At 39.1% G+C, this 26,380-nt stretch overlaps 1 pseudogene; it reads right to left on the reverse strand.

Moving 5' to 3' along the window:
• Positions 1 to 26,380, reverse strand: part of LOC127678129 (killer cell lectin-like receptor 4) — a 79,771-nt pseudogene that overhangs the window by 21,962 nt on the left and 31,429 nt on the right.

The following is a 26,380-nucleotide window of genomic DNA, read 5'->3' on the forward strand; positions in this document are numbered from 1 at the left end:
GTTCATGTTTCTGATCACCACTCCATAAAAGAAGAAAAAGAACCCAGCTGAGTACTAAGTAGTTAAAATCAAGTCAAAAGCAAAATTTCCTCTTTTTATCAATAAACAAATTATTCTTTGACATTTTGGGGGAACTTACAGTGGGGATTAGTCATTCCCACACCAACTAATACTCTCTTCCCCTCTCTCTTCCTCTGCACATTTGTTCTCAGGAGGAAACTTCCCCTTCTGGTGGACAATCGTTGTTGCCTTGTTGCATTAGATGTTGGAGATATTTATGACATTTTAAACAATTTCTTCAAGAGTAAAAGCATTGTTTCTAAATCATAGGCTTCATTTTCTTAGGATTTTATTTGCCTAGAATATTTGGTGTTTTTTCAGACTCTAGTTTTTCTGTCAGTTCTAAACATTTCTGAATTCTTCTTGATTAGACTGAATATAAAAATATCCTAAAGATTTCTCACATGTTCTTGATTTTCAAAGTTTTTTTTTTTTAATAGACTCCCAATTTTCTACTCTGGCCATCTGTCTTCTTCTATTGCCAGGTAACAACTAAAGAGTCGACCAGATCTAACACAACAATCAGGGCTTACACATCAATCTTGCCATTGTGCCATAGCATATAAAATTCATTAGAACATATTTGATCATTTGATAGAAAAAGAAGTAAGAAAAGCTGTTACCTGTGCCTCTACACCAAAGTGTTTCTGTTGGAGGAAATTGATTTTCCTATTGGGGGAAAAGTTGGTCTTTCCTGGTCTGTGTTCCCTAAGAGGCTGCAAGAGGAAAGGTAGAACTAAATTACCTCTAAGCTCTAATCAACCTCATAATTTTCTGCCCCTTCCTTTAACCAAACCGAAAAGAGGAAATTGCTTAATGAAACCTAACTCTGAGAGCAAAGCAGAGAAGCATCATATTATGCAAGATGCTGCAAAAATAATGTCCATATTTGATATTTGAAAAAGGAGAAGATGAACACTCCTGCAGAGAGAGCAAAACCAGTGTCTTTAGAAAAACTACTAGGATAAGGGGGGAATGACGTTCCTCTGCACAGTTTTGTAATAGGCTGTTGGAAATTTTCTTGTTACTATTTTTAATTTACTTCTTGATTTTAAATTATGCGAATTGTAGCTATGTATGTATTAGGAGTGCCTTTAAAGTACTCACATTTCCATTGGTAACATCTTCCTTTACACTCTTATATTTTTGTAATCATACATAATGTTTACTGTAAACACTGAAGCCATTCCATATGGAGTGGTTTACTGCTGACGTTTGCATGGTTCTGGGAAATCTAATCTAAGGCAATAAGCATGATCATCAAATATACTTCCCCTGATCTACAGTCAGGCCCCAGTTTTGTTTTGTTCTGATGATGTGTTTTCAGTTTGTGGGGACATTGTAATAGTGTGAAACTAGGGAGTAGTTGTTTTACCAGGGCTAGCTCTAGCCCTTTAATAACCTGTGTCAGAACTAACATCCTGTGAATAATAGTTAAAAAATTCATGAAATCTATGAAGATAGAAGACCACTAGCATCCACCAACATGAAGGCTATGAATGTCCTCTGATGACTGCCCCATCTTTTTTTTTTATTTATTGATATATTTATTTACATTTCAAATGATTTCCCCTTTTCTGGACCCCCACTCTCCAAAAGTCCCATAAGCCCCCTTCTTTCCCCATGTCCTCCCACCCACCCCTTCCCACTTGTTCTCCAGCTCCATCCATTTGCCTAAGAATTTCATGAATTCATTGTTTCTAATGGCTGAATACTACTCCATTGTGTATATATACCACATTTTTTGCATCCACTCTTCTGTTGAGGGATACCTGGGTTCTTTCCAAATTCTGGCAATTATAAATAGGGCTGCTATGAACATGATAGAAGATGTATCCTTATTACATGCTGGGGAATCTTTTGGGTATATGCCCAGGAGTGGTATAGCAGGATCTTCTGGAAGTGAGGTGCCCAGTTTTCGGAGGAACCGCCAGACTGATTTCCAGAGTGGTTGTACCAATTTGCAACCCCACCAGCAGTGGAGGAGTGTTCCTCTTTCTCCACATCCTCACCAACACCTGCTGTCTCCTGAATTTTTAATCTTAGCCATTCTGACTGGTGTAAGGTGAAATATCAGGGTTGTTTTGATTTGCATTTCCCTAATGACTAATGAAGTTGAGCATTTTTTAAGATGTTTCCCCACCATCCGAAGTTCTTCAGGTGAGAATTCTTTGTGCGGCTTGGAACAAAGGGTGTCTATTCTCCAGACACAAGCTACTGGATTTAGTAGATAGGAAGATGGCTTCTGCTCTGTTAAGACAAATTTCAGATCATTTCTTCATTTTCCGTAGCAGCATTCTGCACATCCCATAATGATGCTCATCTAGTTTTCTACACAAGAAGCCTGCATTAGACTTACAGTTGCTAAGTGGTTTTATTGCAAGATGACATTGTAAGCAGGAGCACATCTACATCTTTCCACTGGAAACCTCCTAACAACCAGATTTCCTTACTGGAGCCTCAGTTCTGGTTGTAGTAAGCACATCTACATCAGGGAAAACTTCTGTTGCTCAGTTCAGGCCCAAAAAATTCACTTAACCTGAATGCAGCCATTCTGTCCCCTGATAGAATGTTTTTGGAAATGTTACTACTTACCCATCTCTGCTAGTGTATGGTGCTGTAGGCTATCAACAAATTCTTTACCACTTGGTTGGTCATGGTGGAAAACAGCAGGAAGGCTGGGGCTTGGAAGAGAGAGGAAAGAGGCTATATTGGAAGAGCAAGCCTATGTGAAATTACTCTTCTTTTGCAAAACAAAATATGCAACAATATTGATAATTGTTGTATTTTAAATATATGAATACACCTAGTTAGCCTGTCTGTTCCATGGACACCTATACAACAACTTGCTTGTAATGTGCTAGGAGGCAAGAGAGAAAGTTGTTTTTCTGCAGATTTGTAACCTTGTATCCTCACGGGTAGTGCCATATTTAATCAGAATTGAGAGACTTACCCTGTTCCCAGGTACTGAATGAAAGACTCTTGAGGAAGTTACTACTATGGATATTATGCCTCAGATAATTTGTGCTGTTTTTGAAGAGGGAACTCATTGACTGCCCCAAAGAAAGTGACATGAGCAAAAGCCAGTAGAAACCATATGTCCAAAGCAAAAAACATCAGATACTACGATTATGATATAAAGCATAAAAAATAAGAATGGTTGATAACTTCACAGAGAAAATGAAGAGGACAGTCACAGTCAAACTTGCTTGTATGCCCAGCACCTGAGAGATAGAGATAGAGACACAATAGTCAGGAACTTAAAACAAGTCTGAGTAAGTGAATCTTTATCTTTAAAAACAACAAAGATCAATGAATATTAAAACAATTTTAAGTGATACAAATGCAATTTAAAATATATGTTATTGCTAGTGTTATTTTAAGAGAACTACATAATGCTTAAATGAGGACTTTCAATGATTAATGTATTTAAATACATCAATAAGCAGAAGGGGTAATAAACAATGTGATATAAAAAATAGAGGAGGGAATTACAAGGACTAAAAATTAAATGGGCATAGGATTTTAGGATGAGGGACAGGAGTCCTTACAGGATCCTTTTAAAGGACAAAGAGTGAGTTAAATAAATTAAAGGGTTTATAAATGACTGTATAGACATGCACTACTTAGTAAGTTCATAGGTAAGAAAGCCAGTACAGACACCATAATACTTTAATTGATTAAGGTTTTGTGTGTGTTTGGGTTTTTTACAGTATATTTTTCTATGATTTGATTTATGGTTGTTATTTGTTTGATTTTCACCTTCTTGCGAGAGATAAAGACCACAAAATTAGGTAGAGATAAAAAGATTTGGAGAATCGTGGAGGTGTTAGGGAGTAGGAAATCTGATCAAAATATATTCTTCAAGATTTATTATATATAAAAGGAAAAAGATAACTTTTAAAAAGAGAGCCATAAAACATGAGTAAATAACTAAAAATCAATACGAAAGGCATGGCTTATTACCATAGGAATTACCTGGTCTGGAAGATCACAGAGGTCTCCAATAGAGCACAGACTATCTCAATTACCATGTGTTATCATCCATACCTACATAGTAAGGTCCTATTGTGGGAAACACTACACATTTTAACATTAACACATAGAGAAATCAGTTTTAAGCTAATCAGAAACATATTCTTTTGGTTGGCTTACAAAAGATCAGAAGATGCTTTTCAGGCTGCAAGGGAAGAGAAGATAAGAATTGTTCTATACTTCACTTAGTCCTGCATACTACAATGCTGACCTGCTAGGTATGATGAGGCAATGGTACTATTATTACAGGACAAAAAGCTGCCCTAATTTTATTTTATTTTTTTGGTCTTTTTATTTGACATATTTTTTTACATTTCAAATTATTTCCCCTTTTCTGGCCCCCCACTCACCGAAAGTCACATAAGCCCCCTTTCCTCCCCCTGTTCTCCCACCCATCCCTTCCTACTTCCCTGTTCTGGTTTTGCCTTATACTGCTACACTGAGTCTATCCAGAACGAGGGGCCACTCCTCCGTTCTTCTTGTACCTCATTTGATGTGTGGATTATGTTTTGGGTATTCCAGTTTTCCAGGCTAATATCCACTTATTAGTGAGTGCATACCATGACTGATCTTTTTGAGACTGGGTTACCTCACTTAGTATGATGTTCTCCAGCTCCATCCATTTGACTAAGAATTTCATGAATTCATTGTTTCTAATGGCTGAATGGTAGCACTCCATTGTGTATATATACCACATTTTTTGCATCCATTCTTCAGTTGAGGGATACCTGGGTTCTTTCCAGCTTCTGGCTATTATAAATAGGGCTGCTATGAGCATAGTGGAGCATATATCCTTATTACATGCTGGGGAATCCTCTGGGTATAAGCCCAGGAGTGGTATAGCAGGATATTTAGGAAGTGACATGCCCAGTTTTCTGAGGAACCACCAGACTGATTTCCAGAGTAGTTGTACCAATTTGCAACCCTACCAGCAGTGAAGGAGTGTTCCTCTTTCTCCACATCTCGCCAACACCTGCTGTCTCCTGAGTTTTTAATCTTAGCCATTCTGACTGGTGTAAGGTGAAATCTCAGGGTTGTTTTGATTTGCATTTCCCTGATGACTAATGAAGTTGAGCATTTATTAAGATGTTTCTCCGCCATTCAAAGTTCTTCAGGTGAGAATTCTTTGTTTAACTCTGTACCCCATTTTAATAGGGTTATTTGGTTTTCTGGGGTCTAACTTCTTGAGTTCTTTGTATATATTGGATATTAGCCCTCTATCTGTTGTAGGGTTGTTGAAGATCTTTTCCCAATTTGCTGGTTGCCGATTTGTCCTTTTGATGGTGTCCTTTGCTTTACAGAAACTTTATAATTTTATGAGGTCCCATTTGTCAATTTTTTATCTTAGAACATACACTATTGGTGTTCTGTTCAGAAACTTTCCCCCTGTACCGTTGTCCTCAAGGGTCTTCCCCAGTTTCTTTTCTATTAGCTTCAGAGTGTATGGCTTTATGTGGAGGTACTTGATGCATTTGGAGTTGAGCTTAGTACAAGGAGACAAGTATGGATCAATTCTCATTCTTCTGCATGCTGACCTCCAGTTGAACCAGCATCATTTGTTGAAAAGGCTATCTTTTTACCATTGGATGTTTTCAGCCCCTTTGTCGAGGATCAAGTGGCCGTTGGTGTGTGGGTTCATTTCTGGATCTTCAATCCTGTTCCATTGATCTGCCTGTCTGTCACTGTACCAATACCACACAGTTTTTAACACTATTGCTCAGTAGTATTGCTTGAAGTCAGGGATACTGATTCCCCCAGAAGTTCTTCTGTTGTTGAGAATAGTTTTAGCTATCCTGGGTTTTTTGTTATTCCAGATCAATTTGAGAATTGCTCTTTCTAACTCTATGAAGAATTGCGTTGGGATTTTGATGGGTATTGAGTTGAATCTATATATTGCTTTTGGCAAAATGGCCATTTTAACTATATTAATCCTGCCTATCCATGAGCATGGGAGGTTTTTCCATTTTTTGAGGTCTTCTTCTATTTCCTTCTTCTGAGTCTTGAAGTTCTTGTCATACAGATCTTTCACATGTGTGGTAAGAGTCACCCCAAGGTACTGAATACTGTTTGTGGCCATTGTGAAGGGTGTCATTTCCTAATTTCTTTCTCAGCCTGTTTATTCTTTGAGTATAGGAAGGCTACTGATTTGCTTGAGTTGATTTTATAACCTGCCACTTTGCTGAAGTTGTTTATCAGCTGTAGGAAATCTCTAGTGGAGTTTTTTGGGTCACTTAGGTAGACTATCATATCATCTGCAAATAATGATAGTTTGACTTTTTCCTTTCTAATTTGTATCCCTTTGACCTCCTTTTGTTGACTAATTTCCCATGCTAGTACCTCAAGTACAATATTGAAAAGATAAGGAGAAAGGAGACAGCCCTGTCTAGTCCCTGATTTTAGTGGGATTGCTTCAAGTTTCTCTCCATTTAGTTTGATGCTGGCTACTGGTTGCTGTATATTGCTTTTACTATGTTTAGGTATGGGCCTTGAATTCCTGTTCTTTCCAAGACTTTAAGCATGAAAGGATGCTAAATTTTGTCAAATGCTTTTTCAGCATCCAATGAAATGACCTTGTGTTTTTTTTCTTTGAGTTTGTTTATGTAGTGGATTGCATTGATGGATTTCCTTATATTGGACCAACCCTGCATCCCTGGAATAAAGCCTACTTGATCATGTTCTTGGATTCAGTTGGCAAGAATTTTATTGAGTATTTTTGCATTGATGTTCATAAGGGAAATTGGTCTGAAATTCTCCTTCTTTTTGGATCTTTGTGTGGTTTTGATATCAGCATAATTGTGGCTTCGTAGAAGGAATTGAGTTGTGTTCCTTCTGTTTGTATTTTGTGGAATAGTTTGAAGAGTAGCAAACTTTAGAAGCACTTATAAGGGAAACACAAAAATCATTGAAAGAAATTCAGGAGAATACAAGCCAATAAGGAGGAAACACAAAAATCACTTAAAGAAATACAGGAGAACTTTGGTCAACAGGCTGAGGTCATGAAAGAGGAAACTCAAAAATCTCTTAAACAAGTACAGTAAAATACAAACAAGAAAGTGAGGAGTCAAGCAAAACCATCGAGGATCTAAAATCAGAAGTAGAAACAACTAAGAAAACTCAAAGGGAGACAACTTTGGAGATAGAAAACCTTGGGAAGAAATCAGGGGACATAGATGCAAATATCAACAACAGAATACAAGAGATAGAAGAAAGAATCTCAGATGTTGAAGATACCATATAAACCATGGACTCAACAGTTAAAGAAAATGCAAAATGCAAAAAGTTGAAACTCAAAACATCCAGGAAATCCAGGACACAATAAGAAGACCAAACCTAAGGATTATAGGTATAGATGAGAGTGAAGATTTACAACTTAAAGGGCCAGCAAATATCTTCAACAAAATTATGGAAGAAAACTTCCCTAACCTAAAGAGAGAGATGCCCATGAATATACAAGAAGCCTACAGAACTCCAAACAGACAGGACCAGAACAGAAATACTTCCTATCACATAATAATCAAAACCCCAAAAGTACTAAACAAGGAAAGAATATTAAGAGCAGTAAGAGAAAAGGCCAAATAACATATAAAGGAAGAACTGTTAAAATTACAACAGACTTCTCATCAGAGACCATGAAAGTTATAAGATCCTGGGCAAATCTCATACAGACTCTAAGAGATCACAAATGCCAGCCAAGACTACTATACCCAGCAAAACTCACAGTCACCATAGATGGAGAAACCAAGATATTACATGACAAAACCAAATTTACACAATAGCTTTCCACAAACCCAGCCCTACAAAGGATAATAAGTGGAAAACACCAATACAAGGAGGGAAACTACACCCCAGAAAAAGCAAGATAGTAAACTTCTTTCATCAAAAGAAATTTACTACTCAAATATAAAAATATCATAAAAAATAACATGAAGTAATAGTCACTATTCCTTAATATCTTTTAACATCAATGGACTCAATTTCCCAATAAAAAGATGTAGATTAACAGACTGATACATAAGCAGGATCCTACATTTTGCTGTGTACAGGAAACACATCGCAGTGTCAAAGACAAACACTACCTCAGAGTAAAAGTCTGGGAAACAATTTTACAAGCAAATGGTCTTAGGAAATAAGCCGTAGTAGCCATTCTAATGTCAGATAAAATTGAATTTCAACCTAAAGTCTTCAAAAGAGACCCAGAAGGACACTTCTTACTGGTCAAGGGAAAAATCCAACAAGAAGAACATCTGTGCTCCAAATGCAAGGGCACTCTCAATTGTATATGAAACTTTACTAAAGCTCAAAGCACACATTGCACCTAACACAGTAATTGTGGTTGACTTCAACACTCCACTCTCCTCAATAGACAGATCAGGAAAATAGAGACTAAACAGGGACATAGTGAAACTAATTGAAGCATTGGACCAATTGGATTTAACAGATATATATAGAACATTTCAGCCTAAAGCAAAAGAATATGCCTTTTTCTCAGCACCTCATAGTACCTTCTCCAAAACTGACCATATAATTGGTCACAAGACAGACCTCACATATATAAGAAGATCGAACTAATCCCATGCAGTCTATCAGAACATTAAGAATAAGAGTGGTCTTCAATAGCAACAAAAACAATAGAAAGCCCACATACACATGGAGGCTGAAGAAAGAAATCAAAGACTTTTTAAAATTTAATGAAAATTAAGGCACAACATATCCAAATCTATGGGACACAATGAAAGCAGTTCTAAGAGGAAAATGCTTAGAGCCAAATAACCCTATTAAAAATGGGGTACAGAGCTAGACAAAGAAATTTCCTGAATCAACTTCGAGTGGCTGAGAACCACATTAAGAAATGTTAGGCATCATTAGTCATTAGGAAATGCAAATCAAAACAACACTGAGATTTCACCTCACCCCAGTCAGAATGGCTAAGATTAAAAACTCAGGATATAGCAGGTGATGGTGAGGATGTGGAGAAAGAGGAACACTCCTCCTCTGCTGGAGGGAACGCAACTTGATATAACCACTCTGGAAATCAGACTGGCAGTTCCTCAGAAAACTGGGCATGATACTTCTGGATAACCCTGCTATACCACTCCTGGCCATATACCCAGAGGATTCCCTGGCATGCAATAAGGACACATGCTCCACTATGTTCATAGCTGCCTTATTTATAATGGCCAGAAGCTAGAATGAACCCAGATGTCCCTCAGTGGAGGAATAGATACAGAAAATGTGGTGTATTTACAGAATGGAATACTACTCAACATTTAAAACCAATGAATTCATGAAATTCTTAGGCAAATGGTTGCATCTGGAAAATATCATCCGAAGTGAGGTACCCTAATCACAAAAGAACACACATGGAATGCAGTCACTGATTAGTGGATATTAGCCCAGAAGTTTCGAATACCCAAGACACAATTTACCTATTGTGAATTGTGAAATGATTCCCAAGAAGAAAGGAGAGGTCCCTGGTCCTAGAAAGGCTTGATCCAGCATTGAAGGGAAGTACCAGGAGAGAGAAGTAGGAGGAGATTGATTGGTGAATGGGCAGAGGAAAGAGGGCTTATAGGACTTATGGGGAGGGGGGGAACTGGGAAAGGGAAAATCATTTGGAATGTAAACAAGGAATATAGAAAATAATATTTAAAAATTCTTAAAAAGAAAAGAAGTGAGCCAGATCTGCCATGTTCCCAGGCACTGAATGAAAGATTCCTGAGAAAGTAACCACTGTGTGTACAATTCCTCAGATAATTTCTTTTGAGGAAGAAACCAAATGAATGTTACAAAGAAAATGTCATTGTGAACAATAGACAACAGAAACAGTACATTAAGCTCATAGAAGTACAGACAAAATGATTTCCAAATAACATTCATAAAATTATTATTCACATCTGTCAAGATATAATAACACAGGCCTGCCTGTAGTTTTAACACCTGAGAGTTGGAGATGTGAGAATCACAAGTTCAAGGACAGCCTAGGTGAGATGGACCCCTATCTCATAATATCAACAAAATCATAAAAATTAATTTTCAAATTATATAAAAAGCACAATAATATCTAAATAACTAATTAATTAAGAATAATTAAATATAATTAGTTAAATTAATAAAACAAACTAAAAATAAAATGTAACTTTAAAAAAGTTACAATTACAGAAGATACATGTGTTTAAAAGAAAACCAAAATTTTAATAATTTATATTTCTAAAAATAAGTAACAATGAGAAAAAAGTGATAAATACATGGTATGAAGGCAGAAGGGAGATTTTGAGGGTTCAAATACAAAGGTGGATGTGTACTGGAAAATAAAGAGAAGGAGAGAATTAAAGATGACTTAACCAAAACTAAGGATGTATAACGGGCCATATGGAAACCCATGAGTTAGTAAGTTTATAGTTGTCCAACACAAAATACACTCAATGTTTTCTTGCTGGTTTGGAGTATTTTGTATATGTGATTTTGTTTGTGTGCTTGCTGTTTGAATTGGGACAATTTTTGTCTTCTTGGGTTTTTGATTCTTTTGCTTGGTTGATTGATTTTATTTTCTCTCTTTTTTTTTAAATTTTTTTATTCGATATAATTTATTTACATTTCAAGTGATTTCCCCTTTTCTAGCCCCCCCCCACTCTCCGAAAGTCCCGTAAGCCCCCTTCTCTTCCCCTGTACTCCCTCCCACCCCTTCCCAGTTCCCCGTTCTGGTTTTGCCGAATACTGTTTCACTGAGTCTTTCCAGAACCAGGGACCACTCCTCCTTTCTTCTTGTATCTCATTTGATGTGTGGATTATGTTTTGGGTATTCCAGTTTTCTAGGTTAATAACCACTTATTAGTGAGTGCATACCATGATTCACCTTTTGAGTCTGGGTTACCTCACTTAGTATGATGTTCTCTAGCTCCATCCATTTGCCTAAGAATTTCATGAATTCATTGTTTCTAATGGCTGAATAGTACTCCATTGTGTATATATACCACATTTTTTGCATCCACTCTTCTGTTGAGGGATACATGGGTTCTTTCCAGCATCTGGCAATTATAAATAGGGCTGCTATGAACATAGTAGAGCATGTATCCTTATTACATGGTGGAGAATCCTCTGGGTATATGCCCAGGACTGGTATAGCAGGATCCTCTGGAAGTGAGGTGCCCAGTTTTCGGAGGAACCGCCAGACTGATTTCCAGAGTGGTTGTACCAATTTGCAACCCCACCAGCAGTGGAGGAGTGTTCCTCTTTCTCCACACCCTCTCCAACACCTGCTGTCTCCTGAATTTTTAATCTTAGCCATTCTGACTGGTGTAAGATGAAATCTTAGGGTTGTTTTGATTTGCATTTCCCTAATGACTAATGAAGTTGAGCATTTTTTAAGATGCTTGTCTGCCATCCGAAGTTCTTCAGGTGAGAATTCTTTGTTTAACTCTGTACCCCATTTTTAATAGGGTTGTTCGGTTTTCTGGAGTCTAACTTCTTGAGTTCTTTATGTATATTGGATATTAGCCCTCTATCTGATGTAGGATTGGTAAAGATCTTTTCCCAATTTGTTGGTTGCCGATCTGTCCTCTTGATGGTGTCCTTTGCCTTACAGAAACTCTGTAACCTTATGAGGTCCCAATTGTCAATTCTTGCTCTTAGAGCATACGCTATTGGTGTTCTGTTCAGAAACTTTCTCCCTGTACCGATGTCCTCAAGGGTCTTCCCCAGTTTCTTTTCTATTAGCTTCAGAGTGTCTGGCTTTATGTGGAGGTCCTTGATCCATTTGGATTTGAGCTTAGTACAAGGAGACAAGGATGGATCAATTCGCATTCTTCTGCATGCTGCCCTCCAGTTGAACCAGCACCATTTGTTGAAAAGGCTATCTTTTTTCCATTGGATGTTTTCAGCCCCTTTGTCGAGGATCAAGTGGCCATAGGTGTGTGGGTTCATTTCTGGATCTTCAATCCTGTTCCATTGATCCTCCTGCCTGCCAATGTACCAATACCATGCAGTTTTTAACACTATTGCTCTGTAGTATTGCTTGAGGTCAGGGATACTGATTCTCCCAGATTTTCTTTTGTTGCTGAGAATAGTTTTAGCTATCCTGGGTTTTTTGTTGTTCCAGATGAATTTGATAATTGCTCTTTCTAACTCTGTGAAGAATTGAGTTGGGATTTTGATGGGTATTGCATTGAATCTGTATATTGCTTTTGGCAAAATGGCCATTTTAACTATATTGATTCTACCGATCCATGAGCATGGGAGGTTTTCCCATTTTTTGAGGTCTTCTTCCATTTCCTTCTTCAGAGTCTTGAAGTTCTTGTCATACAGATCTTTCACATGTTTGGTAAGAGTCACCCCAAGATACTTTATACTGTTTGTGGCTATTGTGAAGGGGATCATTTCCCTAATTTCTTTCTCAGCCTGCTTATCCTTTGAGTATAGGAAGGCCACTGATTTGCTTGAGTTGATTTTATAACCTGCCACTTTGCTGAAGTTGTTTATCAGCTGTAGGAGCTCTCTAGTGGAGTTTTTTGGGTCACTTAGGTAGACGATCATGTCGTCTGCAAATAATGATAGTTTGACTTCTTCCTTTCCAATTTGTATCCCTTTGACCTCCTTATGTTGTCGAATTGCCCGAGCTAGTACCTCAAGTACAATATTGAAAAGATAAGGAGAAAGGGGGCAGCCTTGTCTGGTCCCTGATTTCAGTGGGATTGCTTCAAGTTTCTCTCTATTTAGTTTGATGCTGGCTACCGGTTTGCTGTATATTGCTTTTACTATGTTTAGGTATGGGCCTTGAATTCCTGTTCTCTCCAAGACTTTAAGCATGAAAGGATGCTGAATTTTGTCAAATGATTTTTCAGCATCCAATGAAATGACCATGTGGTTTTTTTCTTTGAGTTTGTTTATGTAGTTGATTGTATTGATGGATTTCCGTATATTGAACCAACCCTGCATTCCCGGGATAAAGCCTACTTGATCATGGTGGATGATCGTTTTGATGTGTTCTTGGATTTGGTTGGCAAGAATTTTATTGAGTATTTTTGCATCGATGTTCATAAGGGAAATTGGTCTGAAGTTCTCTTTCTTTGTTGGATCTTTGTGTGGCTTTGGTATCAGCATAATTGTGGCTTCGTAGAAGGAATTGGGTAGTGTTCCTTCTGTTTCTATTTTGTGGAATAGTTTGAAGAGTATTGGTGTTAACTCTTCTTTGAAGGTCTGGTAGAATTCTGCACTGAAACCATCTGGTCCTGTGCTTTTTTTGGTTGGAAGACTTTCTATGACTCCTTCTATTTCTTTAGGCATTATGGGACTGTTTAGATGGTCTAGTTGGTCCTGATTTAATTTTGGTATTTGGTATCTGTCAAGGAAATTGTCCATTTCCTCCAGATTCTCCAGTTGTGTTGAGTACAGGCTCTTGTAGTAGGATCTGATGATTTTTTGGATTTCCTCAGTTTCCGTTGTTATATCTCCCTTTTCATTTCTAAGTTTGTTAATTTGGATACTTTCTCTGTGCCCTTTGGTTAGTCTGGCTAAGGGTTTATCTATCTTGTTGATTTTCTCAAAGAACCAGCTCCTGGTTTTGTTGATTTTTTGTATGGTTCTCTTTGTTTCTACTTGATTGATTTCGGCCCTGAGTTTGATGATTTCCTGCCTTCTCCTCCTCCTGGGTGAAATAGCTTCTTTTTGTTCTAGGGCTTTCAGGTGTGTCATTAAGCTGGTAATGTATGCTCTCTCCATTTTCTTTTTGGAGGCACTCAGGGCTATGAGTTTTCCTCTTAGCACTGCTTTCATTGTGTCCCATAGATTTGGGTATGTTGTGTTTTCATTTTCATTGTGTTCTAAAAAGTCTTTAATTTCTTTCTTTATTTCTTCCTTGACCAAGGCATCATTGAGTAGAGTATTGTTCAATTTCCACGTGTATGTGGGTTTTCTATTGTTTCTGTTGCTATTGAAGACCACTTTTACTCCATAGTGATCAGATAGGAGGCATGGGATTAGTTCGATCTTCTTATATTTGTTGAGGTCTGTCTTGTGACCAATTATATGGTCGATTTTGGAGAAGGTACCATGAGGTGCTGAAAAAAAGGTATATTCTTTTGTTTTAGGATAGAATGTTCTATATATATCAGTTAAATCTAATTGGTCCAAAGCTTCAATTAGTTTCATTGTGTCCTTGTTTAGTTTCTGTTTTCCTGATCGGTCCATTGAGGAAAGTGCAGTGTTGAAGTCACCCACAATTATTGTGTTAGGTGCAATGTGTGCTTTGAGTTTTAATAAAGTTTCTTTTATGAAAGAGGGTGCCCTTGCATTTGGAGCATAGATGTTCAGGATTGAGAGTTCTTCTTGTTGTATTTTTCCTTTGACCATCAAGAAGTGTCCCTCAGAGTCTCTTTTGATGACTTTGGGTTGAAAGTCAATTTTATCTGATATTAAAATGGCTACTCCAGTTTGTTTCCTGAGACCATTTGCTTGTAAAATTGTCTTCCAGCCTTTTACTCTAAGGTAGTGTTTGTCTTTGACCCTGAGGTGTGTTTCCTGTAAGCAGCAAAATGTAGGGTCCTGTTTACGTATCCAGTCAGTTAGTCTGTGTCTTTTTATTGGGGCATTAAGTCCATTGATGTTAAGAGATATTAAGGAATAGTGATTGTTACTTCCTATCATTTTTGACGTTATTTTTTAAAATTGATTGCTTAACTTCTTTTGGGTTTGATGAAAGGTTACTATCTTGCTTTTTCCAGGGTGAAGTTTCCCTCCTTGTATTGGTGTTGTCCTCCTATTATCCTTTTTAGGGCCGGGTTTGTGGATAGATATTGGGTAAACTTGGTTTTGTCATGAAATATCTTAGTTTCTCCATCTATGGTGATTGAGAGTTTTGCTGGATATAGTAGTTTTGGTTGGCATTTGTGTTCTCTTAGAGTCTGCATGAGATCTGCCCAGGACCTTCTAGCCTTCATAGTCTCAGGTGAAAAGTCTGCTGTGATTCTGATAGGTCTTCCTTTATATGTTACTTGGCCTTTTTCTCTTACTGCCTTTAATATTCTTTCTTTGTTTAGAACATTTGGTGTTTTGATTATTATGTGACGGGAAGTATTTCTGTTCTGGTCCAGTCTGTTTGGAGTTCTGTAGGCTTCTTGTATATTCATGGGCATCTCTCTCTTTAGGTTAGGGAAGTTTTCTTCCATAATTTTATTGAAGATATTTGCTGGCCCTTTAAGTTGTAAATCTTCACTCTCATCTATGCCTATAATCCTTAAGTTTGGTCTTCTCATTGTGTCCTGGATTTCTTGGATATTTTGCGTTACAAGCTTTTTGCATTTTGCATTTTCTTTAACTGTTGAGTCCATGGTTTCTATGGAATCTTCAGCATCTGAGATTCTTTCTTCTATTTCTTGTATTCTGTTGTTGATATTTGCATCTCTGTCCCCTGATTTCTTCCCAAGGCTTTCTATCTCCAAAATTGTCTCCTTTTGAGTTTTCTTAGTTGTTTCTACTTCTGATTTTAGATCCTAGATGGTTTTGCTTAGCTCCTTCACTTGCTTGTCTGTGCTTTCCTGTAATTCTTTAAGAGATTTTTGTGTTTTCTCTTTCATGACCTCAGCCTGTTGACCAAAGTTCTCCTGTATTTCTTTAAGAGATTTTTGTGTTTCGTCTTTCATGACCTCAGCCTGTTGACCAAAGTTCTCCTGTATTTCTTTAAGTGTTTTTTGCATTTCTTCCTTGTTGACTTTTGTATTCTCCTGGATTTCTTTCAATGATTTTTGTGTTTCCCTTGCAAGGGCTTCTAACTTTTGATCCATCTTCTCCTGAATTTCTTTAAGTATGTCCTTCATGTGTTCCTGTACCAGCATCATGACCAGTGATTTTAAATCCAAATCTTGTTTTACTGGTGTGATGGGGTATCCAGGACATGCTGGTAGAGGAGAATTGGGTTCAGATGTTGCCATATTGCCTTGATTTCTGTTAGTGACGTTCCTGCGTTTGCCTTTTGCCATCTAGCTCTCACTGGTGTTACTTGGTCTTGTCAGTGCTGGACTCACCAGTGCAAGCTGTCCCCTCCCCGTTGGCCTCTGGTGCACAGCTTACACCCTGCACTGCCTGTAGACAGGGTGCTGCTGTCCAGGCTGTTCAGATCCCGAAGCAGGCACCCGAAGGCTCCCGCTGGGGCCCGCAGGATCCACCGGAGCACACCGACTTCTCCCAGCTGGCCGCCCGGAAGCCCCCGCTAGCCTCTTGAGGGACCTGGAGATGTGGTGCGGCCGCCCAGGCTGATCTGAAGCAGAGAGAGTTTAGCTGAGGGCTTCTGCCTGAGGCCTTGCCCCAGATTGTGTCTGTGGACCAGATGGAGCCCGTGTGCACCCCCAGGGAGCGCCGAAGGTGTATGCTGCTGTGACCTCCCCTGTGTTCTGCTCACTCCGCTGGGCAGCCGATTCCTCAACCGGGCTGGCGCACACAAGGTTAGCCTGGTCGCCCAGGCCCTGAGTCCAGGCAAAAGCCTGGGAGGCCAAGGTCTGAGCAAAGTTCCCCTAGGGCTATGACTGTTAATTGGGTCCGCCAGGTGACCCGGATGGCCGGCGTGCGCTTCCGCGCTCCCCGAAAGCACCGGGAGAGTCTGTTGTGCTAACAATCTCCTGGGCGGGTTGACACACAGATGGCCCACCAAGCCGCCCAGTTCTTGGGGTCAGTCCTGTGCCTTTTGGGGCCTAGACCCCCGTTTTGTTAGCCTCAGGCTACGCTTGTTAGCCGTCTCTGCCCTCCCGAGCACTCTGGGTCCTGTAGGCAAAATGGCGGCGCGTGCGCTGGCCAGGGCAAAAAGACCTCCTGGCTGGGTTGGCACCCCGATGGCCACCCGAACAGCCCAGGGCCTGGGTGCAGGCCAACGCCCATCGGGCTCAGACCCCTGCGGTGTTGGGCCTCGGATTATGTTTGTGTACCTCAGTCTGTCCGATCTGTGGAGTCCGAAATCAAGATGGAGGTGAGCCTCTCCTGACTGGCGGGAAGCCGAGTTCTGAAGTGGCTTCCGTGCAGCGAAAGGCTCCGCAGAACCGCAGCTGCTTGCCGCCCGGCTGGTCAGCGAAGGTCAGTGGTCGTGGGCGCAGGGCCCAACTGGACCCTGTGTCGCCTAGGTTCCACCGCTGATGGCCCTTCAGCTGGACCAGCCACTGCCGCCGCCGCCTATTTTCTCTTTTTGTTTGGTATTATTGTTATTGATTTTAGGAGAGAGTGAAATGACATAAAGTTGACTGGTTAGGAATGTAGAGAGGAACAAGGAGTATATAGTGGGGAGGGAAACTGATTAAAATATATTCCATTAAAATTTAATTAAAAATAAAATGTAACTTTAAAAAGAGTTGCAATTATGGAAAATATGTATTTTTTAAAATATTTTTATTTTATATATTCTTTGTTTACATTCCAAATGATTTCCCCTTTCCCAGATCCCAATCACAAAAGAATACACATGGAATGCAATCTTTGATAAGTGGATATTAATGTGTTTTTAAAAGAAAACCAAAATGCAAGGCAAAGGATACCTCAACATTGATTACTTATTGTTCTGGGAGATAGCAGAGTCTCCCATGCAGCACAGGCTATTGCTGCTGCCCTTGTTTGCCATAACTACATGGTAAGGCCCCATTGCTGAATATAGTGTAAACTATGACTTCAACACAAAATAAGTTAATCTCGAAAAAATATTGAAATACCTTCCTGTGGGCTGGCTTTCAAAGGATTACAAGGTTCTTTTTGCAGGTTGCAGGGGAGAAAAGGTATGAGTGCTTTTATATATAAATGCACTGAACCCTTCATGCTACAATGCTGACCTGCTTGGAAAGATATGTTTTAGAATAATTAGATGCTGTCTTATTGTAACTGTGGCCTTTATCACAAGGAAATCATGTTTGGTATTGCAATCCAAATCAAAACCCAAGATTGAGGGAGGTCACAGGCCCTAGGTAGGAAACTCTTAAAATCACTCTTCTAAGAGGTCAGGAGTTAAGTTGTATTTTAAATTTTTATAGTTATGTCCTAGACCTGGGATGACCTCAACCTCCATGAGAGAAGCTTCTTTCACAATGGGAAGAATTTGGTACAGGCAGAATCTGTCAAAGTGCTGAAGAGAAGAGAATATGGACCAGGTAGTGGTGGCACATGACTTTGATCCCAGCATTCTGAGTTTGAGGCCAGCCTGGTGTACAGAGTGAGTTCCAGGACAGCCACGGCTACACTGGATTGTACAGAGAAAAAAACCAAATGAGAGAGAGAGAGAGAGAGAGAGAGAGAGAGAGAAAAGACAATATGTGCTCAGCCCTAAAGGAGACATTTATATCAACTTCCTCCCCTCTGTACCACCAGCAACACCCAGTGAACACTAGGAAGAAGGACAGAGAAAGAATGTAAGACACAGAGAAGGAAAAGCTCTGTGAAATGCAGCCTTCTGGACAAAATGATTTCTGCAATAATGGGGACGGGCCCTTTACATCATATGAAATTACTATTGTTAGTTGACTACTACTGAAAAGGGGATATTTATTACTTTTTGAGGGTGTGGTCAGTAGTGTGTGTCCTAGCTCCACTGAGTCACCTACAACCATGTACCTATGGGCAGTTAAATATAAAGTAATAGTTAGCTGGGCACATGTTGGAAATGATGCAGAGGAAACTTCTGGGGTGGTGTGCAGATGACATGATCTTATTTTATGCATGTGAGATTTTCAAGAAAATAGTATTAATAAAGATAATCAGTGAAAGTTTTCTATCAGATTATAAATAAACATAAAACTTGGAGCTTACATAACACAACATCTTGAAATAGAGTTAGGCATATGTAAACATGCTCTTATATTTATAAGTAACCAACAATTACATAAGCTAATGACAGTAAAAACATGTCAAGTAAATATGTGAGAGACTCACATTCATTGAATCTGTCACGATGATTCCTTGAATTCACACCATCTCAAGTGGTTGTCTGTCTAGTGCATTGGACATTTTAGAACACACAGTCCTGAGATGTATGCAGTACTAAGACATTCTTGGTCAGCTCCTAGACCATACATTTTCTGTCTGTAACATTTGCTCAGACACTCTTATGAAATATTTTTTACCACTGAGCTCAATAATAAATGAGGAAAGCCATGTGAAACAAGAAAAAAAGCTTTGCACACAATCCTTCTGATTCCCACAAAAGGGATAGACATTAAAAGTATCTGGAAACTAACAGTTTAGATGGGCCATTGTCAATCCATGCCCATTCCTTTTTACGATCATCATATGACAATCCAATCCAGTAAGTGTCTGTAGTAATTTGGAGCTGAAGGAACTTCTGTAAGAAAAAAAACACACCTTATGAGGAAATTTCCATAGGTTTGATGAGAGGAGATTAAAACAATCAGGAAAAGTTTCCAGCATTCCTCTGTCATTCTCTGCTGTCTTGTCCACTCACTGCTCAGTCCCACCATGTTCATTTTCTAAAGTGACTTCCTATTAATAGCACACTTAAATCAAAACTAACATCAAGTCAATAAGGTATTTAAAATAAATCTTCAGGTGTCCTGAAATACTGGGTCCATGAAATTATTTGTGACTGTGTCTCATAGACAAAGTTTCACTATGTAAGCAAATCTGTTCTTGAAATCAAAATCTTCCTGCTTAAGGCCCATAAAAAACATGGACAGCTAAACAATTTCTGATGCTCTATAAAATTATTCAAATATGCATTAATGAATACTATGGAAATGTATAGAAAATAATTTCCTGTTTTCAAAAAAATGTCACAAGGATGAAAAGTGCTATGTGGCATGATGTGCATTGAACTCCATGCTCCAGAGAGGAATTTTCCTGTTTCTAATCCAGAAGTGACAGAACTGAGAAGGTGGAAAGATATTTGGAAATAAGTAGAGTATCCTACACATGACATTTGAATAGTATGATGTCTAATAAAGTGACTGCTTAAATTTAATTATGTTGATTGTATCTGTGTGTTTGTGTGTCTCTCTGTGTGTGCACATGCCCTTGTTTGGGTTGGTATGGAATTACTTTTTTTTCTGTGTTTTCTTGGATGTAGTTATCCTCCTTGAATTAGAGTTTTCCTTCTAATATTTTCTATAGGTCTGGATTTGAGGATAGATATTCTTAGAATTTGGGTTTGTGTTGAAGTATCTTCTCCATTGATGGTGGTTGAGAATTTTGCTGAGTATTGTAGTCTAGGTTAGCATCTGCTATTTTAGAGGTTGCAATATATCTGTCCAGGCCCTTCTAATTCTTACTGTCTCTGTTAAGAAGATGGGTGTAATTCTGATGTCTGCCTTTGTGAATTACCTGCCCCTTTTCCTTTGCTGCTTTTAATAGTCTTTCTTTTTTCTGTATATATTGTATTTTGATTATTATGTGGCAGGAGAATTTTCTTTTCTTGTTCAGTCTAACTTGTGTTATATAATCTTCATTTATGTTCACAGGCATGTCTTTCTTTAGGTTAGAAAAGTTTTCTCCTATGATTTTGTTGAAAATATTTTTGGGTTTCGAGCTGGAACTCATCAACTTCTTCTATTCCTAATATTTTTTGTTAGGCCTTTTCATCATATCCCAGATTTCCTAGATGTTTTGTGTAAGGAAATTTTTAGATTTAACATTTTCTTTCAAACATCTCCTGCCACAGCACATCATGTCCAAGTAGCACAGAAAGCCAGGTATCTACCCAACCGTGTGGAGGAGACAGCCAGCATAGCCTGCACCCAGAGTTGATTGGGGCCACAGAGCTACATACCCAAATACAACTACAAAAGAGTGGGTCTCACAGAAGTACTTACATACTGGTATACACAGAGAGAATGGGTCTCTCAGGAGCACAGAGAAGACACTGTCAGCGATAGCAATAGCAGCTAATACTAGAGATAACCAAATGGCCAAAGGCAAAGGCAAGAACATCACCAACAAAAACCATGGCAATATGGCTTCATTTGAACCAAGCTCTCCAACAACAGCAAGTTCTGGATATCTCAACATATCAGAAAAGCAAGACGTGGATTTAAAAATCACACCTCAACATGCTGTTAGGGGATTTCAAGGACATTAATAACTCCCTTAAAGAAATTTAAGAGAACATGAGCCAACAGGTAGATGGCCTTCAAAAGGAAACACAAAAATCACTTAAGGAAATACAGGAGAACATGGTTCAACAGGTAGAAGCCCATAAAGAGGAAGCACAAAAATCTCTTAAAGAAATATAGGAAAACATCAACAACAGAATACAAGAGATAGAATAATCTTGGGTGCTGAAGATACCATAGAAAACATTGACTCAACAGTCAAAGAAAATACAAAATGCAAAAAGCTTGTAACCCCAAAATATCTAGGAAATCCAGGACACAATGAGAAGATGAAACCTAAGGGTAATAGGTATAGAAGAGAGTTAAGATTTACAACTTAGAGGGCCAGTAAATATCTTCAACAAAATTATAGAAGAAAACTTCCCTAATTTAAAAATAAAGATGCCCATGATCATAAAAAAAAGCCTACAGAACTTTAAACAGACTGGATCAGACCACAAATACCACCTGTCACATAATAATCAAAACATCAAATGTACTAAACAAAGAAAGATTATTAAAACAGTAAGAGAGAAAGGCCAAGTAATATCTAAAGGAAGACCAATCCAAATTACTGCAGACTTCTCACCAGAGACCATGGAAGCTAGAAGATCCTGGGCAGATATTATACAGATTCTAAGAGAACATAAATGCCAGCACAGACGACTATACCCAGCAAAACTCTCAATCACCATAGATGGAGAAACCAAGATATTCCATGATAAAACCAAATTTACACAATATCTTTCCACAAATCCAGCCCGACAAAGGATACTAGATGGAAAACACCAATACAAGGAGGGCAACCACATCCTAGAAAAAGCAAGACAGTAATTTTCTTTCAACAAACCCAAAAGAAGATAACAACTCAAACATAAAAATAGCATCAAAAATGACAGGAAGAAACAATCACTATTCCTTAATATCTCTTAACTTCAATGGACTCAATTCCCTGATTGAAAAAACATAGACTACTAGACTGGATACATAAACAGATCCTAGCATTTTGTTGCATACAGGAAATGCACCTCAGTGTCAAAGACAAACACTACCTCAGAGTAAAAGGCTGGAAAACAATTTTCTTAGCAAATGGTCCCAGGAAACCAGCTGTAGTAGCCATTCTAATAAAAGTTACTTCCAACATAAAGTCATCAAAAAAGACCTGGAAGAACACTTCATACTCATTGTAGTGGCTATTCTTGGTTGTCAACTTGACTATATCTGGAATGAAGTACAATCAGGGATTGGAAGGCTCATCTATGATTCTAATCTGGAGGCTCAGAGTTAAAAATATCTGACTTGGATCTTGGCATGGAGAGCTTGAAGCATAGTGGCTATGAATTCCAGAAGGTTAAGACAAGGAGATCACTGAATTCAAGGCCATCTAGGTTTAAAGGCATGGTGGCACCCACCTTTAATCTGGGCCATACCCTCTGCTGGAGACCTATATAAGGACATTGGAAGAAGAAAGATTCACTCACTCTTCCTTGCCTGCTTGCCTCATGGGACTGAGCAACTGCTAGATCCTTGGACTTCCATCCACAGCTGCTGCTGACCATTGTTGAGGAGTTGGCTGTAAGTCATCAACAAATTCCCTAACTGTATGGAGACTGTCCATATGTTCTGTGACTTGAGAACCCAGACTAATAAACTCATCAAAGGAAAAATCCACCAAGAAGAACTCTCAATTCTGAAAATCTATGCTTCAAACACAAGGGAAATCTCATTTGTAAAAGAAACTTTACTAGAGCTCAAAGCACACATTGTACCTCACAAAATAAATGTGGGTGACTTCAACACTCAACTCTCCTCAATGAACTGATCAGGGAAACAAGAACTAAACAGAGACACAGTGAAATTAATTGAAGTTTTGGACCAAATTGATTTAACATGTGTGTGTGTGTGCACGTATGCGTATGCATATGTATATGTATATGCATATGTTTATGCATATATATATATATATATATATATATATATACAGAGAGAGAGAGAGAGAGAGAGAGAGAGAGAGAGAGAGAGCATTTCATTGTAAAGCAAAAGAATATACATAGATTCTTTTCAGCACCTTATGGTATCTTCTCCAAAGTAGACCATATAACTGGTCACAAAAGAGTTTTCAAGAGATATAAGCAGATCGAACTAATCCCATGCCTCTTATATCGAACTAATCCCATGCCTCTGATCAGATCACTACGGAGTAAGGGTGGTCTTCAATAGCAACAAAAACAACAAAAGGCGCATATACACATCGGAGCTGAACAATGCAGTACTCAATGATAACATGGTCAAGGAAGAAATAAGGAAAGAAATCAAAGACATTTTAGAATTTAATGAAAATTAAGGCACAGCATACATAAACTTATGGGACACAAGGAAAGCAGTGCTAAGAGGAAAACTCATAGCCCTGAGTGCCTCCAAAAAGAAACTGGAGAGAGCATACACTAGCAGCTTAATGGGACACCTGAAAGCTCTGAAACAGAAAGAAACTAATCCGCCCAATAGGAGTAGAAGGTAGGAAATCATCAACCTCAGAGCTGAAATCAACCAAGTAGAAACAAAAAGAACCATACAAACAATCAACAAAAAACAGGAGCTGATTCTTTGAGAAAATCAAAAAGATAGATAAACCCATAGCCAGACTAGCCAGAAGTCACAGAGACACTATTCAAATTAACAAAATCAGAAACAAAAAGGGAGATATAACAACAGAAACTTAGGAAGTTAAAAAAATCACCAGATCCTACTACAAAAACCTATAGTCATCACAACTGGAAAATCTGGAGGAAATGGACAATTTCCTAGGCAGATACCAAATATCTAAATTAAATCAGGATCAAGTAGACCTTCTAAACAGTCAAATAACCCCTAAAGAAATAGAAGTGGTCACTGAAAGTCTTCCAACCAAAAAAAGCACAGGGCCAGATTGTTTTAGTGCAGAATTCTATCAGACCTTCAAAGAAGACCTAACACTAATACTCTTTAAACTATTCCACAAAATAGAAACAGAAGGAAGACTACCCAACTTGTTCTATGAATCCACAATTATACTGATACCAAAGCCACACAAAGACCCAACAAAGATAGAGAACTTCAGACCAATTTCCCTTATGAATGTCGATGCAAAAATACTCAACAAAGTTCTTGCCAACCAAATCCAAGTACACATCAAAACTGTCATTCACCATGATCAAATAGGCTTCATACCAAGGATGCAGGGTCAATATACCAAAATCTGTCAATGCAAACCACTATATTAACAATCTCAAAGAAAAAAAACCACGTGGCCATTTATATAGATGCTGAAAAAAGCATTTGCCAAAATTCTGCATCCTTTCATGCTAAAAGCCTTGGAAATATCAGGAATCCCATGTCCATATCTAAAGGTAATAAAAGCAATATACAACAATCCAATATCAGACATCAAACTAAATGGAGAGAAACTTGAAACATTCCCACTGAAATCAGGGACCAGAAAAGGCTGCCTTCCCTCTCCATATCCATATCTATTCGATATAGTACTTAAAGTTCTAGCTAGAGCAATTAGACAAGAAAAGGAGGTCAAAGGGATATAAATAGGAAAGGAGGAAATCAAGTTATCATTGTTCGCAGATGATATGATAGTATACTTAAGTGAACCAAAAAGCTCTACTAGAGAACTCTGGAAGCTGATGAACAACTTCGGCAGGGTGGCCAGATATAAAATTAACTCACACAAATCAGAAGCCCTCCTATACTAAAAGAATAAACAGGCCGAGAAGGAAACTGGGGAAATGACTCCCTTCAAAATAGTCACAAACAATATAAGATATCTTCGGGTGGCTCTAACCACACAAGTGAAAGATCTGTATGAGAAGAACTTCAAGTCTCTGAAGAAAGAAATCAAAGAAGACCTCATAAAATGGAAGATATCTCATGCTTATTGACTGGCAGGATTAAATAGTAAAAATGGCTCTCTTGTCAAAAAAGCAATATACAGATTCAATACAATCCCCAACAAAATCCCAACTCAATACTTCATAGAGCTAGAAAGAGCAATTTGCAAATTCATCTGGAATAACAAAAAAACCCAAAAAACCAAAAAACCAAAAAAAAAAAAAAAAAAAAAAAAAAAAAAAAAAAAAAAAAAAAAAAAACAGGATAGCTAAAACCATTCTCAATTGTAAAAGAACTGCTGGGGGAATCAATATCCCAGACCTCAAGCAGTACTACAAAACAATAGTGTTAAAAACTGCATGGTATTGTACAGTGACAGGCAGGTAGATCTATACAATAGAACTGAAGACCCAGAAATGCACCCACATACCTATGGTCACTTGATCTTTGATAAAGGATCTAATTTCATCCACTGGCAAAATGATAGCCTTTTCAAGAAATCCCTCTGGATCAGAGAGGCGGCAGCAGCGGCGGCGGTGGCGGCAGTGTAGCAGTGGCTGGTCCAGCTGAAGGGCCATCAGCTGTGGAACCAAGGCGACACAGGGTCCAGTTAGGCCCTGTGCCCATGACCACTGACCTTCGCTGACCAGCGGGCTGCAAGCAGCTGCGGATTTGCAGCGCCTTTCGCTGCACGGAAGCCACTTCAGAACTCGGCCTTCCGCCAGTCAGGAGAGGCTCACCTCCATCTTGGTTTCAGACTCCAGAGAGATTGGACAGACTGAGGTACACAAACATAACCCAAGGCCAACACTGCGGGGGTCTGAGCCCAACGGGCGTTGGCCTGCACCCAGGCCCTGGGCTATTCGGGGGGGGGGCCATCGGGGTGCCAACCCAGCCAGGAGTTTTTTTTTGCCCAGGCTGGCGTGTGCGCCGCCATTTTGCCTACAGGATGCCAGAGAGCTCTGGCGGGCAGAGCCTTAACAGGCATAGCCTGAGGCTAACAAAGCGGGGGTCTAGGCCCCAACAGGCCCTGGACTGACCCCAAGAACTGGGCGGCTTGCTGGGCCATCTGTGTGTGTCAACCCGCCTAGGAGGTTGTTAGTCCAGCAGACTCTCCCGGCGCTTTCGGGGAACGCGAACGCACATGCCCGCCATCCTGGTCACCTGGCGACCCCGATGACAGTCATAGCCAGAGGGGAACTTTGCTCGGACCTTGGCCTCCCAGGCTTTTGCCTGGACCCAGGGCCTGGGCGGCCAGGCTAACCTTGTGTGCAACAGCCGGGTTGGGGGATCAGCTGCCCAGCAGAGTGATTAGCACGTGGGAGAGGTGCCAGCAGCATACACCATCT

This window comes from Apodemus sylvaticus, chromosome 2, assembly GCF_947179515.1.
Source record: "Apodemus sylvaticus chromosome 2, mApoSyl1.1, whole genome shotgun sequence".
NCBI lineage: Eukaryota > Metazoa > Chordata > Mammalia > Rodentia > Muridae > Apodemus > Apodemus sylvaticus.